We start from the raw sequence: 18,198 nt of genomic DNA, 5'->3' as shown, positions 1-18,198 counted from the left end.
CACTGCCGTGAGTTAACAGTAGACTAAACTCTTGTGGACGAGCAGCGCTCCAGCGGTAATGCCGCTGAACCACATTAATAAACAATGCACAACGGCACTCTGGAGAAAGGTATTAGGTTGGAGAAGTAGTTCTTTAATTTAATCTTGCTTCATATGATTAAAAACTACCCAACGCAGTCCTCTATTGATGTTGTTGTGAGCGGTGTTGCGGAGAAAATCAGCGACGTAAAATGCCGTGTAGGAGGCACGTAAACGGTTACGTCATGACGCAAACAAGGACGCAATGACGCAATAATTCAACTTTGAACCTAATTCACCTTTGAACCTGCATCTGTAACAATGAGTGGACCAAAGAACAGAAAAGTCGACAATGAGTGCCGAGTGTTTAATGAGTAGTGGACAGCTAAATATTTTTTCACCGATCTGCTACTGGCCCGGTCCGTCTGTCAAATTTTAAAACTCATAGTGGCCCCCGAGCCAAAAAGTTTGCCCACCCCTAGTCTAAAGTGTTCTTTTTGAGTTGATGCCATACAAAAAAATTGGCCGCAGAGTCGAAAGTGAATTCTAGTTTTGCTTAGGATCTACCATTTGACATATGGACGACGGTGCAAAGCAGCTTATATCTCTCAAAATGCCCTTACACTCACGTTTCGATATGGAAAAGTGCAGCCAAAGAAAATGTGGCTGGTGAGGAGGAGATTACAGCCTTCTTTTGAATGTTTTAAAGAGGAAATAATATGCTCATTTCAGCTTTCAGATTTGTATTTTGTTCCTCTACTGTGACATGTTAACATATTTTTCTCATACTGCCTGTGCTGCAGCACCACTTTTCAACCTCTGTCTGAAACCAGAGTCCAGTCTGCTCTGATTGGTTAGCTGGTTGATTCTGTTGTGATTGGTCAACTGCTTAGAGATGAACCGCCACTTAGCCTACAATCACGTACAATGTGTTTGAGTGCTGGCCAATAAAAGCAGGAGTGTTACGTAATGATGTCACTATGTCGCAGAAGTAAACAAAGGAGTCCTATGTAGGAGTTTCAGGCAGGGGTGGAGTGTGTGGGGAGAAAAACTCCCTCTGGAGGGAACTTTGGGATTTTAGCCTTTGCAGACCATTTACATGCACAGAAACCTATATAAAGCACTACAGGAAAGGGAAAACCCCCAAAAAGCAAAATAGGGCCTCTTTGATGATGTCTTCAGAGGATCAAAACCAAACAAAAATAGATATACCAAGATGACCAATCCCTGAGGACCCCATTACTGCCTTTCTTTAGGTACTCCGAAACTTTGATGTGTTTCCTAAATTGGAAGGTCTTATTATTGGGCTTCACGCTAAATGTAAGTTTATTTACTGATACTGTATATTGTACCTTCACATTAACATTACATGATGTATTGTCGCTGTAGAGATACCAGAGGAGTGTGCTGTCCCAGATAAACATATGTTTTACAGTTACTATCTCTGAAAGTCTATAAGAACACGGTTCAGTTTTAATTAGACTAACAGGGAATAGAGGTAGCTTATTTTTTCCCCAAACACATCTCAACTCGATTCTGTTCAAAATGACAACACATGCGGTGGAAAATGTACATAAGGGAGCGAGTGGGTGTTGTTCACATGTCATATTTGCAGTTTTATAAATACCAGACAGTGAGGAAATAAGTGTGTGCATCCTTTTTGTGCCTGAAGTTCACACCCTGTGAGCTTATTGCCTCTGTTTACCAGAGAGCGTGCCTCGGGCTTACAAAACATCAAAGTGTTACTGCAACACCTGATTAAAGCTGACATATTTATTTAATCAGTTCTCAATAAGAGCGAGCAATGTGGAGCAGATGTTAGGGAATGTGCTCAGATGGCAGGATTGTTTAATAAATTGGGATTCATGTAAAATCTTCCCAGACTCTGCAGTTATAGCACAGTGAAGTGCTCTGACCCTGTTGTTTTGACATCTGCTGATTGTAAACTTGAATCATGTTTAATCATGAGCTACTCTGACTTTCACTAAATTAACATAATTGTAAATGTGATTGTCAGCAAGCAAGTATATCCCAATCACTTCCAACTTTACAACAGGTAATCACAGTTAATATTAAGGGGGAAACAAGTATATAGTATCACTGTAAGATGTATACCCTGTTAAATCAAGTTTTTTAATATGGTTTTTGTAGCAGCACACAGCTTCTTCATATACTGTACACATAATACCATATTATATATTAGATCTTTGCTCCTGCAAAAGATCTTGCTTACAGAACGTATCTGGGGTGCATTACTCCCATTTGCCACCTAAACTATTTTATTTATTTATTTATTTAATCGTTTATTTGAACCGGGACAGTGCACATTAATGAACATTTTAAACAAAATAATGCTTTTAAATGTAAATGAGCTGGATTTTAGCTTTGAGTTAGTTTCCATCCGTAGTCCCGTCACATACAACATTTATGAACATAACATTTATATACATGGCAAAAATAAATACATGATATGCAGAAAGAGCATGAGCAGCATACAAGCCACAAGGCAGTACAATGTAGCAGCTACGACATATAAAGTGCAGGAGGAGATAAAAGATTTACATAAAGTGCAAGAGGAGTTACCCCTGTGTTAAAGTGCATTTAGCGGTGATCGCACGTCTGTTTGTTTCTTAACCATTCTTTTAGTTGACCTTTAAATCTATTGAGAGTGGGACAATCCCGTATCTCAGTTGGGAGGCTATTCCACAAAGAGCTGCCTTTAATTGATAGAACATTTTGACAGAAAGTGGTCCGTCTATGGTGGACTTCACAGTCTCCTCTGGTTTCTGACCTAGTGCAGAGTCCAGTGTGTTTTCTGTGGATGAATTCCCCTAAGGGAGGGGGGAGGGGGGCCAGTCCATGTAAACATTTATAAATAAAACACATACTTTTAAAAGACTTAAAATTGTCAAAACTCAAGAAATGGTGTTTCTCAAGGATGGTACAGTGGTGGTATGAATAAGGCTTTCTGTCAAACACCTTGATAGCTCTCTTGTACAGCTGTTCTATGGGTTTCAGGTTTGTGGCACAAGCAAACGACCAGTTTGTAAAACAGTATTCAATGTGGGATAGAATCATACAGTGGAGGTATGACTTTGCAGCATTGACAGTTAAGAAAGGTCTAATTTGTTTAAAATGTTGCAAGTTGAATTTAACGGTATTGGATACTTTCTTGATATGTTTCTTAAAATTCAAGTTCGAGTCCAGTATGACTCCAAGATACTTGAAGTGGGGGACTAGTTCTAATTCTGCTCCATTTAAAAACACGTTGGATCCTTCCATTTTGACTGGTCGTTTACTGAACATCATGCATACTGTTTTTTTTGCATTTAACTGTAAGCAAATGTTGTTCAGCCAGTGTTGAACCTTGTCCAAATTATTTGAGAGACAGGATGTGATTATTTCAGTATTTTTCCCGTGTACAAAGATGACCGCATCATCGGCATACATTTGCACATTCAACTCAGGACATACATTCGGCAAGTCAACTATAGCATCATACAGTTTGCCTCCATCATCTGTAATTTGGTAAACCTTCCTGTCATGTTCGGGTCAAATCAGACCGATTTACTACTTTCATTAGTCCTAAATATTGTGTTTTACATTTGATTGCTTCAAGACCTAATGACATATTCTACAGTATAGGCAGTTGAACATTTACATTTGCTGATCACCACTTTCATTGAATTTTGTGTGGGTTAGGCAGCTTTGCTACACCTATGGCTTTTTCGGTAAAAGATTACTACCATAGGAAATTAATTGGTAAAGCTGGATTATGTTCATCCATCGATACATTTTCACTGGCTATACTTTGGACATTCACTGTGTTTTTGTCATGTAAGCCACGTTCTGAGACAGTTCAAACAGACCAGCCATTTGACCTGGAACACCAAAGTAAAGTGGGAGAAACAAACAAGACAGGAGGGTTAATTACAAAAATAGAAAAGTTTACTGCTGGTAAAGTCTTCTGAATATGTATAGGTTCCAGGAAATCCAGACAGAGCAGCTTAGAAATCATTCCATTCAAACCAATTACGACAATTCAATAGAGATCAAATGATCTTGTGTCTTCATTTGAATTGCCCTCGCATGCCTGTGTGAATAAGCACCCTTCAGAGTAAATATAAGGGGGTGTGTATCATTTATTAAGGAGTACATTTCCAGTTAATCTTTTACTTTCTCCTCAGCGTGCCGGTCCAACTGTAGAACCTGCGCGTCTGTCAGCTCTGCCTCCTCCGGGACTCATGATGCTGAAACTCTCCATGAACCCTCATGTTTTATTCATCGGCACATATAATGTTGGCAAATTATTTTATATAGTGGGGAAAGATTCATCTTAAGAGCAGAAATTGGGTAGGGAGAAGCTAATGTGTTTATTATGCCAAGATAATGGCATGAAATAGAGGCCAGGGGTGGAGAATTTGTAGGAGTGTTTATACTTTATATTCATTGGAGGGGAGCATCTGAATGCCTCGTGGTCACATGGTGGCAGATGTCTTTTCAATGCTATTTGTGTGTCTGTGCACCCATGTGAATGCACGCAGTCAAAGCTTTTGCACATGTTTTGTGTGGGCAAAGTTCACGTGTTCAGTGTTTATGTAACGTATACATTTGCCTCATGGAGGTTTTAGTGCCAATGGTGTCTGCTTTTATGGCTGTTTTTGAGAGGAGTGCTTCTCTCTGAGTTGCAGAAAGCACCATTAGTGGGAGAAAGAAGGCTGCTCTCTAAATGCTATCTGCCTCGCTAAGCTGAGAAAGGCAGAGATCTTTCCTCGTATCGCTAATTTCAGTGCCATTATGACATAGCACTATCGGCAAGATGGGCTGCATTTTAACTGCGGACTGGCTGTTGTGTTGAAAGGGGAGAGGCAGGAACTCCATACAGATACTGTATGTCAGCGGCGCCAGCGTGGAGATGGGATCTCGCAGTTCAGCCATCTGGAAATAAAAGCTTTTTTTTTCTATTTATTTATTTATTTTCCAATACCCTATGATGCACCTTTTTGATTGAAACTTTCATTCATCTAAGCCTGACAGTCACATCACAGTTTCTGTAACCAGATTGAGCGACGACTGCATGTTAAGAGTATTCATGAGCTTGGCCTTTTTTTATCTGCAAGTAGAGTACTTTTGTCTTATTTAAGTGAAGGCGGCCTGGGTTTCCGGCGCATCCTTCAATATAATTCTCAAATGCTGAACGCAGGACATTTGGGGATGATAATATATTCATATTGTGCTACTGGAATGTGTCTCTTCTGTGCCTTTCATAAATTGGGGTCAGGTGATATCTGTCACAGTAGAGAATGTGCTTAGTGCTGACAAAGTCATGTTGACACTTTTTGGAGAGGAAAGCACACAAATAAAAAATAAAAATTGTCTCCCAGGAGGCAGGGAGGAGAGGAAATTAAATTGCCTCTCCACATCCCTTGTTAGGAATGAAAACCAATCAGCCAACCCTCAATTCACACTCACAGCTCCACAAAGATTGTGAGGAATATTGATATAAGTTTTAACAAACGCACTGTCCTTTTTTTTATTTTTGGCTCTGGAGCCAGTTGCAACGTACTGATAAGATTTTCTTTTTTCATCGACAAAGCAGTGGTGGATTCATGGCTATTTTACAAATATGGCAATTAACCAGGCTTGAATAGGCTCATGGGTATTGTGAAGCTGAATACATAGAAATCTTTAAATCATCATTTTAAATCATTAAACTTCTATTTTCAAATATGTGAATTTGACGTGTTAAGTCACCAGATCCTCTGTAAACCAAGAAATACTCTAATTGCAAAACTTGTGTGTGGATTTCTCACATTTACTCAGCTGTGATGAGTCTCATTTCAGAGGATAGGAAACTGTCAGCACTTTTAACCGTATCCCCAATGGCGAGCTTTGTGCTTGTGTTTGGTCTAATTTGGGAGTTCTCAGGCTTACTTCCCCATGAAATCCCTTCCAGTAACATGAGCACACATTCAAAGCAGTGAGAAAGGAAAATAATGAAGTGTATGGACACAGAGCCATTTACAGAATGTAGTGTGCACTGGTTATCGCAGTTAATTTCACAGTGATCAGTTCAGAGAAAACTCTGCTCGACTTAAATTGCATGATGCTCAATATGTGGCTCATTATGGTGCAGAGCGTGGAGGACGGAGAGTTTGTTTACAGACGAGAACAATGAGCTTAACACCGTACTTCACAAAAAGGTAATTTGGAATTACTTTAAACTGAATAACGTAAGCACAGTTGGGTAGAGTCAGTGATAAGAGAGGGGGTCTGCAGACTGAAGTGAAAAGGCATGTCAATTAAATTGAAAATGTATTTGTGTAGGAGAGTTATTTTTAATCATTTAAAATAGGATGGTCACTCACCACACAACGACTGCCAGAAAAAGCTTTAATATCTGAAATTATTAGCAAAATATTTTTTGCATAGTTTTGGAATTATTATTTTCATTACTTTCTGCAGACACTAGGTGACACCTGCCCCTAATGACGAGTCGCCACTGGTACTACACCATAAAAAGTCAAACACTGGCAGGAGTCAATACCTCTGTTGACCCTTTTGATTTGAAGTTTTAATTTGCCAACATTTATTTAATTTTGAGTCCATTTCTGTGTGAAGAGAATCAGTTGCCTTTCATGTGAGGGGAATCCACAGTGTGACACCTGGAGGTTTGCACAGCAGTTTGTACACAGCTCTCATCATCATGGTCAATTGGAATAGATTATGGGCAAACCCCGGGCACAGACCATTATTTAAACCGGATAATAATTGAGATGTTGTGTTGCGCTTGTTATCTACTGCATTCCCTGAAGGGAGATGGCGGGGAGAAACCATTTTTGGCCAACTTGGAGTCATTCTTTAAAGCTTGAAATATCAGTTTACAGCCCGGCAAAACCTGCCTTGAAGAACCAGTGCAGTGGGAAATACATTTGTTGTCTTGTGTCAAGCACTTCAACTGGCAAAAGTCGCTGAAAGTCCACTTGAGATAACAGCACTTCACGAGGGCTTCAGTGCATCCCAGATTTGGCTAATGATGGGACGTGGGAGTAAGAAGTACAGAAGAGGAGGAAGAGGGTGAAGTTTGTAGCGTGTATAGGGTGGGCGGGTTATCTTCTCATAGATCAAGCAACTTAAAAAAATTCTGAACCATAGTGCTCGTCAATCATAATTGATCTTGAGTAGCGGGGGTTGTGGGAGACGAGAAGACAAGGAGAAAGCGAGCAAAGAGGAGAGCAAGTGTCCTCCCTGGAGGCTACAAGCACCTTTTAAGAAGCCGAGGCCCCGAGGACTCCTCCGCCCTTTCCCCGCGTCAAGATCAAACCCATTGCTCCTCCATCCTTCTCGCCTCTCCTCTCCTCATCTTCCTTATCAAGGCCTCTTCATTATAATCAGTGAAAAAAAGAAACTCTTAACAGCTGGAAATAAGACGCACGCGTTAAGAAGCATATGGACAAACCTCTTTTCAGAATTATTTCTGAAGTCACAGGGGGGCACGGCGGAAAATAAAGAATATACACTGCTAGGCGATGCTTCCCTTTTATCTTCCAGCAAGAGAATGGCTCATACAAATGCATTAGCAACTGCTTTTGTTAAGTCTCTTGGAAAAGGCTTATCATCATAGATCTCACTGTTATTATCTTAAAGAGAATCTCTAGGATTGGCAGTTTACCCACTTCAGGGTACATTTGGTCCTTTTCCATGTACTCCATGAATGTCAGGCAATTTGAGGGAAATGTGTATGATATTAGATTGCATGTCTTCTCCAGTATGTTAGCGAAACCATGAAGCAAACATGATGAGAGGAATGATGAGATGGAATGAATGTCTTACAGAAATGACTGCCCTTTAAAGTGCATGAACATTCAGCTCTAATAATACAGCCAGAAAGCAAGAATACAGCGAAACACAAGTCTAATGCACTTAGTTATTATAAGCATTGCTCGTCCAGGTCTAAGCTTTTGTCCAAGTCTTCATCGCTTGTGTTTATGACTATATATCTTAGCCCTATCAAATTTGTTTTGGGACTGTTTTCATATTTGTATTTCCAGTTCTTGCTAAGAGTTGAATAGATTGATAACACAAATGCATATCAATCTTTTCATCTAACTCTGCAAGAGGGCACATTTCCCAGAGAGGGCCTTTATTGAAGATGCAGAGTTGAAAGGGGTGGGTGGAGGGGATGACATTACCTTGAATGTTTGGTGGGCTTGGGAGTCAAGCCCCTTACTTGGCAGCGGATACTTTATTGTCCGCCAGCTTTAACCACTGAACTATCTATCGGCCCCAAACTATTCATTTAAGTGAACTCTACAGCATTGGTTATTCTCCAAAACAGAGACATACATGGGCGTTTGTGGACAATATGGACATGTAGGCCTACCTCTGTTTACTAGCCAAGCCCTTTGACATTGAAATGTACATCACATGGACCTTCACGTTCTGCAAACATATCATTTATAACTTTGTATTTAACACTAGAACCGCCATCGGGTCAATTTGACCCACAGCTGTTTTTTTATTGTATGTAACTTTTTTTCAATAAAATATTAAAGTCTCCCAGTCCGTGACTTTTCCTGAAAGTGTGTTATGTAGCACCCTCTGTTGTTAAAAATGGTCAATATGAAGTCAGATTGAAGAAATCGCCAAAGAAATTGCCATTTATACCTATTTCCGCCAGCGGGTCATATTGACCCCACCCCTTTTCGCACTATTGATTTTGCGCGTAAACATAAACATGACGTGTTGCTATAGCAACGCCTTTTGTCTACTGCGGTTCCTTATAGATTGAGAGATAGATTGAGAGAGAGATAGATAGATATATATATTGATAGATAGTTATAGAGAGAGAGAGAGATAGAGAGAAAACATTTTGGCGAATGGTTAGGTGGCGCGACAGTCTGTAGTGAAGGAGCGCGCTCCCGCTCACGGGAGACTGCTGTTTGCTTTTCACCCAACAACGACAACCGCCTCACGAAACGCTATGTTGTAGCGTTAATAAACGAAACAATTTAACAAAATTGCTTGTCAAAATACCAATACCACAGGACAATTTTCTTTTTTAAAGCAATATTTTTAGTGGCCCGAGCGGGCAAGATGAAAGTACGTTATGCTGGCCGGGGTGTCTAAATAGTTCTTCCGGGCCAGCGGGCCATTTATAATGTTGAGCCTTGTATATCATATGAAAAGCTGAGAGTCCACAGATTCTATTGGTATACGTTTCATCCCTGTGCGATCAAAACTCACTGTTCAATAAAAGAACATTTTACCTTGAAAATCAATGCATTCTAAGAGCGGGTCAATTTGACCCGGTGGCGGTTTTAGGTATACAAAAACCTCTGGCGGTTCTAGTGTTAATCAATAATGAGTAATCAACTATATATCAGACTGTATTGTGTTTCTAACTTATCGGCAACAGTTTAGTATGCGCCGGTGAAGATGGCCGCATTGTCTTTTGGCTCCTCTCCAACTTTGCCCTTTTTCGTATTTATTTAGTGTTTATTTACTTTTTGCCGTCTGCTTTTAACATGGTTTGCAACATGCAAGCCGACCGCACCAACTCTGCTATACAATATAGCAGAGAGGAACTTCTTCACATCAGAAACTTTGTGGACAATAGCCCACCGACAGACAATGGAGATTCGCAATGGCTACCTGTTGCTGTCCTACCTGAGAGACGCAAGAAGCAGACCAAGCGGGGGTCCCGCGCCGGGCTGCTGGTCAGACTGAGAAAACGAGAAAACCGACCCCCTCTTCCGAATATTCTTCTGGCTAATCTTCAATTGATTGAAAATAAACTAGATGAACTCAGAAGTCAGATTGCTTTTCAACGGGACATTAAGAACTGTAACGTGTTCATTCTCACCGAGACTTGGCTAAACCCCGCTATCCCGGACTCCGCCATTGTTCCTGACGGATTCACAATTTTTCGCCAGGACCGGACAGTTAACTCGGGGAAAAGTAAAGGTGGCGTTGTGTTTGTCATGATAAACACTAACTGGTGTACAGATGTGAGGATTATTTCTTCGGACTGTTCCGCTCATCTAGAGCACCTCATGATCACATGCCGGGCTTTTCACCTGCCGAGAGAATTTACATCTGTTGTGATTACAGCAGTGTATATTCCGCTGCTCGCCGACAACAACACGGCACTCGGTCAGCTGTTTGGGATTATCGATAGTACGGACACTTCACGGCCAGAGGCGGTGTTTATTGTGGCCGGGCACTTTAACACCGCCAACATGAAGAAAGTTCTGCCGAGATACTTTCAACACATCAGCTGCCCGACGCTCTGGGGAAACATACTGGACCATGTTTATTCCCCCTTTCGACATGGATATAGGGCTCTCCCTCGCCCTCACTTCGGCAAATCAGACCACATCTCACTGCTGCTGCTACCAATCTACGGATTGGAGTGTGTTTGAGGACAACAACATCGACACACACACGGACACAGTCATCTGCTACATTGGGAAATGCATCGATGACGTGGTACCGAAGGTTTCTGTACGAACATTCCCGAAACAAAAGCTGGATAAACGGCGAGGAGCGCGCACTATCGGCGAGGAGCGCGCACTATCGGCGAGGAACGCGCACTATCGCGCACAGAGCTGGAGATTTGGAGGAGTACAGGAAATCTAGATATGAACTCCGGAGAGCTATCTGCAGTGCAAAGAGAGAATACAAAGACAAGGTGGAATCTGACTTCAAAGGCTGTAACACCCGGAACATGTGGGCGGGACTAAGAACAATGACAGACTAAGGAGCAGCGGGGGGTGCTGCGGGAGTGTCTGTGTGCGCATCTCTCCCAGACGAGCTGAACAGTTTTTGTTGCACGATTTGAGAGCAGCCAGGCTGGGGGTGCAGAGAAGGATCAGGAGCTAGAGCCCTGCCCTTTGTTTTAAACAGGGCAGATGTGTGCAAATCCTTTAAAAGGGTTAACCCACACAAGGCTCCTGGACCTGATGGCATCCCTGGCCGTGTTCTCAGGGTGTGTGCAGTTCAGCTGGCAGAGGTGTTCACAGACATCTTCAACAGGTCCCTGCTGCAGTCTGTAGTCCCCACATGTTTTAAACACTCCAACATCGTTCCTGTCCCCAAAAAGACTAAAACCACCAGCCTCAATGACTACCGCCCAGTAGCACTCACCTCCATCATAATGAAGCGCTTTGAGCGGTTAGTCAAATCATTCATCACCTCCTCCCTCCCGGACTCTCTGGACCCCCTGCAGTTTGCCTACAGAGCAAACAGGTCCACAGACGACGCCATAGCCCTCACCATCCACACTGCCCTCTCACACCTGGACCAGAGGAACACATATGTGAGAATGCTGTTCATTGACTACAGTTCAGCATTCAATACCATTGTGCCCTCCAAGCTGGTCATCAAGCTCAGAGACCTCGGGCTCAACAGCGCCCTCTGTGACTGGATCCTGAACTTCCTGACGGGCAGACCCCAGGCAGTGCGGGTGGGAAACATCACATCCTCCACCCTGATCCTCGATTCCTCAACACCGGAGCCCCTCAAGGCTGCATGCTCAGCCCTCTCCTCTACTCCCTGTTCACACACGACTGCGTGGCCACACACAGCTCCAACACCATTGTGAAGTTTGCTGACGACACGACCGTCATCGGCCAGATCACAGACGGCGACGAGGCGGCGTACAGAGAGGAGGTCGAAAACCTGACATCTTGGTGCCAGGATAACAACCTCCATCTCAACGTCAGCAAAACCAAGGAGCTGATTGTGGATTACAGGAAGCAGCAGAGAGAGGGACACGCCCCCATCGCCATCAATGGGACTATGGTGGAGAGAATCGGCAGCTTCAGGTTCCTCTGTGTCCACATCACTGAGGACCTGACATGGACTCTTCACACCACCACCATCACCAAAACAGCTCAACACGGCTCTTCTTCCTCTGCCGGCTGAGGAGGTTCAACATGGACTCCAGGATACTCTGCAACTTCTACAGGTGCACCATAGAGAGTATCCTGACTGGCTGCATCACGGCCTGGTACGGCAGCTGCACCGACCTCAATCGTAAGGCTTTACAGAGGGTGGTGAAAACTGCACAGCACATCACCAGGACGGAGCTGCCATCCATGGAGGACCTTTACTCCCAGCGGCTCAGGAAGAAAGCTCTCAGGATTATAAAAGTCCCCCATCACCCCAGCCACAAACTGTTCTGTCTGCTGCCGTCTGGCAGGCGCTACCGCTGCATCCGGACTAAAACCACCAGACTCAGGGATAGTTTCATCCCACAGACAATAAGACTGTTAAACACCTGAACTGTTGAACCAAATCTGTTAAACACCTGAACTGTTGAAACAACATCCTTAATATTCATCTGGCTGCTACTTAAAAATTATGTATCTATTTACGTATATCATATTTCTTAACTTGCATATAGACTCTTATTGCACTATATTTTTTTGTTATCTGTGTTTGTTGTTATCTGTTTATCCCTGCCAGTTTCTGTCTCAGTGATTGCTGATTGCACCCAGGTGTGTGTTCCAAGATGGCAGCACGTTGATTTGTTTCTGTCTCTGTTAGTCTCATTCTCGTTGTTTTTTGGCATTAACTACCTCTTGTGCATACTGACATTTAAAAAAAATTATTTAGCTTTTTAGACCCGTTTTTAAATTGGTCTGCTGCGCTTTTAAAAACGTTTTAAAAGCTTTTAAAAAATGTTGGGCTGTTTTGCGTCGTTTTGTGCCGGTGCCTCGCTGTGACTGGATTGTTTGCTCTCTGCCTGAGCTGTCGCTCTTTCGGACTGTGGATTGCTGTCTGTCCTGCCGTGTTGTCGGGGGCTGGTCGACCTGAGCTGCTGATCGACCTGAGCTGCTGGGACCTGAGCTGCGGATCCTGAATTGGGTGTGTTGCAGCTCAATGTTGCCTAAAGCTACCCTTGTGTTCGCTTTTTTCCTGGGATTAATTGTCAGCCCGCATGTCGGCAAAACTGACGGATTGCCTCCCAGCGATGCCTCTGTTCACTTCGGACATTCGGATGGTGGAACCTCTGGAGCGCTGACTCCATCGGATAGTTTTTACCAAAAGCTGACGTTTCATGGCACGAAATGCGCACTCCCGTATGCCCTTTTGACTCTGGACTCGCTAATATCGAAGGATCGGAGCAGCCCTGCCCCTCTGAGGAGTGACGCGTCCAGAGCACATGTGAAAAAATCCTCTTCCAGACTGTTAATATTGTTACTGCTATTACTCTCTGGTAACGTTAACATTAACCCTGGTCCTGAGTGTTTCTCTGCTTCCTTGCATCATTTGCTAACTCCGAATGAGTTTAGCTGTAAGCAAGGATTGGGTTTTCTGCATGTTAATGCTAGAAGCCTAGTGCCCAAATTAGATGTTTTCAAGACCTGGTTTTTAGTTGCTAAGCCTGATATTGTTGTAGTTTCTGAAACCTGGTTAAAACCCTCTGTCACTGACACTGTTATTCAGATTGATGGATATAATGTATTCAGAGCTGATCGTAAGGGCAGAGCTGGTGGTGTTGCAATATACACTGCTGAGAAACTACAGTGCTCTGTCCTTCACTCAATTTCAATTCCAAGGCAATTTGAGTTGCTAGCAGTCCAACTAACTATAGCAAATGCTCCTCTCACTGTTATTGGCTGTTATAGGCCTCCATCGGCCATCATGGATGCAACTACTAGCCTTACTGAATTGTTGTCTAAGTTTTCTTCTGAAATCATTTTATTGGGTGATTTAAATTGGGACTGGTTAAGTGATAAATCTTCACAGTTTAAGCAGGTTTGTGATTCTTTGAACTTAACTCAGCTTATTGATAGTCCCACTAGAATAAACCCTGCCAAACCCAATAACGATACCCTTATAGATGTCATTCTAACAAATGCAGCTCATAAGTATGTGTCTGTTGGTGTTTTTCCTAATGATATCAGTGACCATTGCACTATCGCTTGCGTTAGGTGCACTAAGTTGCCCAAAGCCAAGGGCCTTATTGTGCTCAGGCGCTGCTTCAAACACTTCTCTGAGCAGGCTTTCCTACATGATCTGGCGGAGGTTAAATGGCACTTCACAGCGTTAATTCCATCTGTTGATGTTGCCATCCAATTTTTTATTGATAATTTTTTATCGATTATTAATAGACATGCCCCCCTTAGAAAATTCAGAGTTAAGAATAGGAACACTCCATGGTTTACTAGAGAACTATCTGATCTCATTCATGATCGAAATAAGCAATGGTCCTTAGCTAGAAAGTCTAACACTAGTGATGACTGGCTTCTTTTTCGTGTCCTCAGAAATAAATGTTCTGCCCTTATTAAAAAAGCTAAAGCTGATTACTATCTGAGCTTAACCACTGATTGTTTTAATGACCATTCCAAATTCTGGAAAACAATTAAATCACTTCAGAACAAGAAGGTTTCTAGTTTCCCACAAAAACTGAAGGTCAGTGATTCTTTTATTTCAGATTCAGATGGTATGTCTAATGCCTTTAACTTGTTTCACACCTTCCCCCCGGTACCGGGCGGATAAACGCGTCATTTGCAGGAAACAACGTCTAAGGAATCTTAATATTGAATAAAACGATGAATGTGTTATATCCATGTAACGGGAAGAAACTCAGCTAACTGATCTTTTTAATTTTTTTTTTCAAAAAAAAACCCACATTGCTAGCACTCAGCCTCTGAATTAGCCTCAAGCGAAAAATACGTAACATACTAAGGCAACTAAACTCACTCTAACTCCCTTATTACTTATCCTACAGTAGATGCACAACCAACCACTCTTTTTTGGTGTCCTGGAGACACTGAATCTACCGGTGCCCTCCTCAACACTCAGTGATAAACATTCGCGACGCTCTAAACGAAAGCGTACATCATCACATGTGGAGCTAAGAAGCTAAACACGTAAATATGGCTTACCTTGGTCAAAAGTGGTCTTCAATGGCATTAAAACGATAAAAAAACGATGCTGCAGTTAATCCATAGGTTCATCCTATGTGTCTGTGCCTTCTTTGAAATTATTTCTGATAATCCATAAGCAATACAACTGCGTTTTAGTTTCCAAACTCCAGAAGGAGACATTCCTCCAGTTTGGTTTCGTTTTCCACATGCGAAGCAACCACATTTTTTCTTTACAACGTGTCTGGGTGGGAGCCTCCCCCTTCGATTCTATTGGCTCTAACGGTCACAAGGGTATGTCAACCAACCAAATCGAGCAAGGGGGGCCAGAGATAGGTCAAATCCACCCAAATGACCCCAGATGGCCCAGTTTTTGGCTAAATCTCTCTAAAAAGGTCAAATTTCACTTGTTTTGCATCAATCTTGATACAGGGTACTTATTATATGTTGTACTTTGGATTCCTAAAGCTTTTAGTCTACTAACCCATCATCCAAGGGTAGTTTTCACTATCTGTAAAAAATAATTTTTGGACGGACACTATAATTTACAGTTTTTTACTATGTAAAATCTGAATTTTCTTTAAAATAAAAAACATTTATATTGATTCTGACACTTCTACATCCAACTCACAGGTTTATCATTACTTTGAGAACAAAGATTATTAATTTAACCCTTTTAGAAGGGAAGATATGGTCATTTGTTCTGGGAATGTCATTTTTGAGCCTGAGACCTGAAAAACAGGCTCAGAGTGGAACAGGTTAATGCTCACTTCAAAAAGGCTGGTCACATTTTTGATGAGCAAAGTCATGACTCTCTAAATGGTCGTACTCACAGCCATAGTCAAGAGTTGAACTCCCCTGTTTTTGATTTCGCTTATTTCTCGGTCTCTGAAGTCTTACAGGGTTTGCACTCGATTGATCCTAAAAAGTCTGCCGGGCCTGACGGCCTTGACCCGTTCTTTTTAAAAATTGCAGCTCAGATGATAGCACAACCAGTAACTGATATTTTTAATCTCTCCCTGTCCACTCACACACTGCCAGCTGTGTGGAAGCAAGCTCTGGTATCGCCCCTCTTGAAAGCTGGTGATCCCACGGAGTTGAATAACTATCGTCCTATCTCAAATCTTTCTGTGTTATCAAAGATTCTTGAGTCCCTTGTTTCTACTCAGCTAAAACTTTTTTTAAATTCACACAACATCCTTAACCCTATGCAATCTGGATTCAGATCAAAGCACAGTACTGTGACTGCCAGTCTGAAAGTCTTAGACGATATTAAGGCTGCTTTGGATAATAAATCAGTTTGTGTTGCATTGTTTATTGACCTAGCCAAAGCATTTGACACTGTAGATCACCACATTATGTCTAATGTTATGTTGGTGTCTTGTTTCGGTCACAATGCCATTTGCTGGTTTCAGAGTTATCTAACCGACCGTACTCAATGCGTCAGGTTGGGTAGTACTGTCTCTGACCCTGTCACCTTGGAGAAGGGAGTTCCACAGGGCTCTATCTTGGGGCCCTTGCTCTTTTTATTATATGTAAACAATATTTGTAATCAGATGCAATTTTCTACCTATCATATGTATGCTGATGACACTATTGTATACTCGTGTGCTCCTTCTCTGGATATGGCCGTTTCCAATTTAAAATCAGATTTTATCACGCTGCAGCATGCGCTTCTTGATTCTAAACTGCTATTGAACAGTAAGAAAACCAAAGCAATGCTTTTTGCTCCCAAGTCAGCGTCCTCCTCTTGCCTCTCCATTGACACCCTTGATGGCGTTTCTGTTGAGTTTGTTGATACCTACAAATATCTGGGCTTTTGGTTGGACAGTAATCTGAACTTTAAACACCATATTGAAGTTTTAACAAAGAAATTGAAATTCACTCTTGGCTTCCTTTTCAGATTTAAATGTTGTTTTTCAATTTCATCCCGTAAAAGGTTGGTCTCTGGCTTATTCCTGTCCCAGCTGGACTACGGTGATACCATTTATAGATTTGCCTGTCCCACTGTTTTGGCCAAACTTGACCCACTTTACCATGCTGCACTGCGTTATATATCAAATGCACCCTATAGGACTCATCATTGCACACTGTATAGCCTAACTGGATGGTCCTCACTTACTATGCGTAGGATGCAGCACTGGTTTTTATTAATGTATAAAGCCATTTTAGGTAAGCTTCCACTCTACATATGTGTCAGATTTGCCCCAGTTTGTGACTCTTACAACCTCAGATCCAGTGCCTGGATACGGTTCCAGGTACCTACTGTACGGACTGAGGCTGGAAAAAGGAGTCTTTTTTATTATGGTCCTTGGTCTTGGAATGACCTTCAATCACGCCTTAAACTGAGGGCACTTGTCTCTATATCATGTTTTAAATTGAAGTTGTCTGAAGTCCTCACCACCAGCTGCTCTTGCAGTAACAAGTAGTGTACTTTTTTTATTGTCCTAATGTGCACAATGTAGTGACTGCTTTTTCGTCTTTTGTTTTCTTTGTTATGTTTTCTGTATTTTATATGTTTGTGTTATGTGTTATGTGTAACGTTGCTGCCTTCTTGGCCAGGTCAGCATTGAAAATGAGATTTTATCTCAATGTTTTTATCTGGTTAAATAAAGGTTAAATAAAATAAAATTGTGTTGCACTGTTGGAGAAGCCTGTGACACAAGATTTTCATCGGCATAACTACACTGTAGCTGTGTTCGCATGACTAAATAAAGAACCTTCAACCTTTAAGGACGTTTTATTCCTGTTTCATCATGACAACTCCCCAATGCATAAAGTCAGTTATGATGTTTTTCCTAGTTCATGGAAGAACTGAACTGCCATTAAAAACCTCCAAAAGGACCATGAGGTTGAATCACCAGCTCTCTAAAATAGTTTCTAAAGAAACCTCAACTTATAACCTTCATGGAGCAAGGATTGTTTGCAAGTCTGTTGAAAGAAACTGCAGAGTGAGCAGGTGTACAGTAAACTGAGTAGTGAGTTTATAAAGTACATTCTCAATTGGTAAACTATAAAACAGCCAGACTCATGACAGCTGAGAAATTAGGGGAACTAATCACATGAATGCAAAACTCTTGTATGAACATAAAATAGGTAGTCATTGGCCCGTTGTCTACAATAGAGAGTAATACATATTAAAAAAGGACAGCCCTATCATCGAGTTGAGGTATGTTTTGCTGTTCTGGATCACACATGGGGCAGCTTTTGTTTGTGCAGACAGCTTGCCTTTTGCTTTCTTTTAATTAGCAGCGTGTCTCTGTGCAGGTATGATGAGGATTACAGTGTGTCACATTAACAA

At 41.9% G+C, this 18,198-nt stretch overlaps 1 long non-coding RNA gene across 1 annotated transcript; it reads right to left on the bottom strand.

The window, feature by feature from the left end:
* Positions 1-283: 283 nt before the first annotated feature.
* LOC117468941 lies at positions 284-16,251 on the bottom strand. The gene is made up of 3 exons (XR_004554524.1): positions 16,240-16,251; positions 6,917-6,920; positions 284-496 (listed from the first exon to the last, which is right to left on the bottom strand). It is a non-coding gene; the product is annotated as an uncharacterized LOC117468941 (long non-coding RNA).
* Between the last annotated feature and the right edge of the window lie 1,947 nt (positions 16,252-18,198).

This window comes from Trematomus bernacchii, unplaced genomic scaffold, assembly GCF_902827165.1.
Source record: "Trematomus bernacchii unplaced genomic scaffold, fTreBer1.1, whole genome shotgun sequence".
Taxonomy (NCBI): Eukaryota; Metazoa; Chordata; class Actinopteri; order Perciformes; family Nototheniidae; genus Trematomus; species Trematomus bernacchii.
This window is presented reverse-complemented; position numbering and strand designations above follow the sequence as displayed.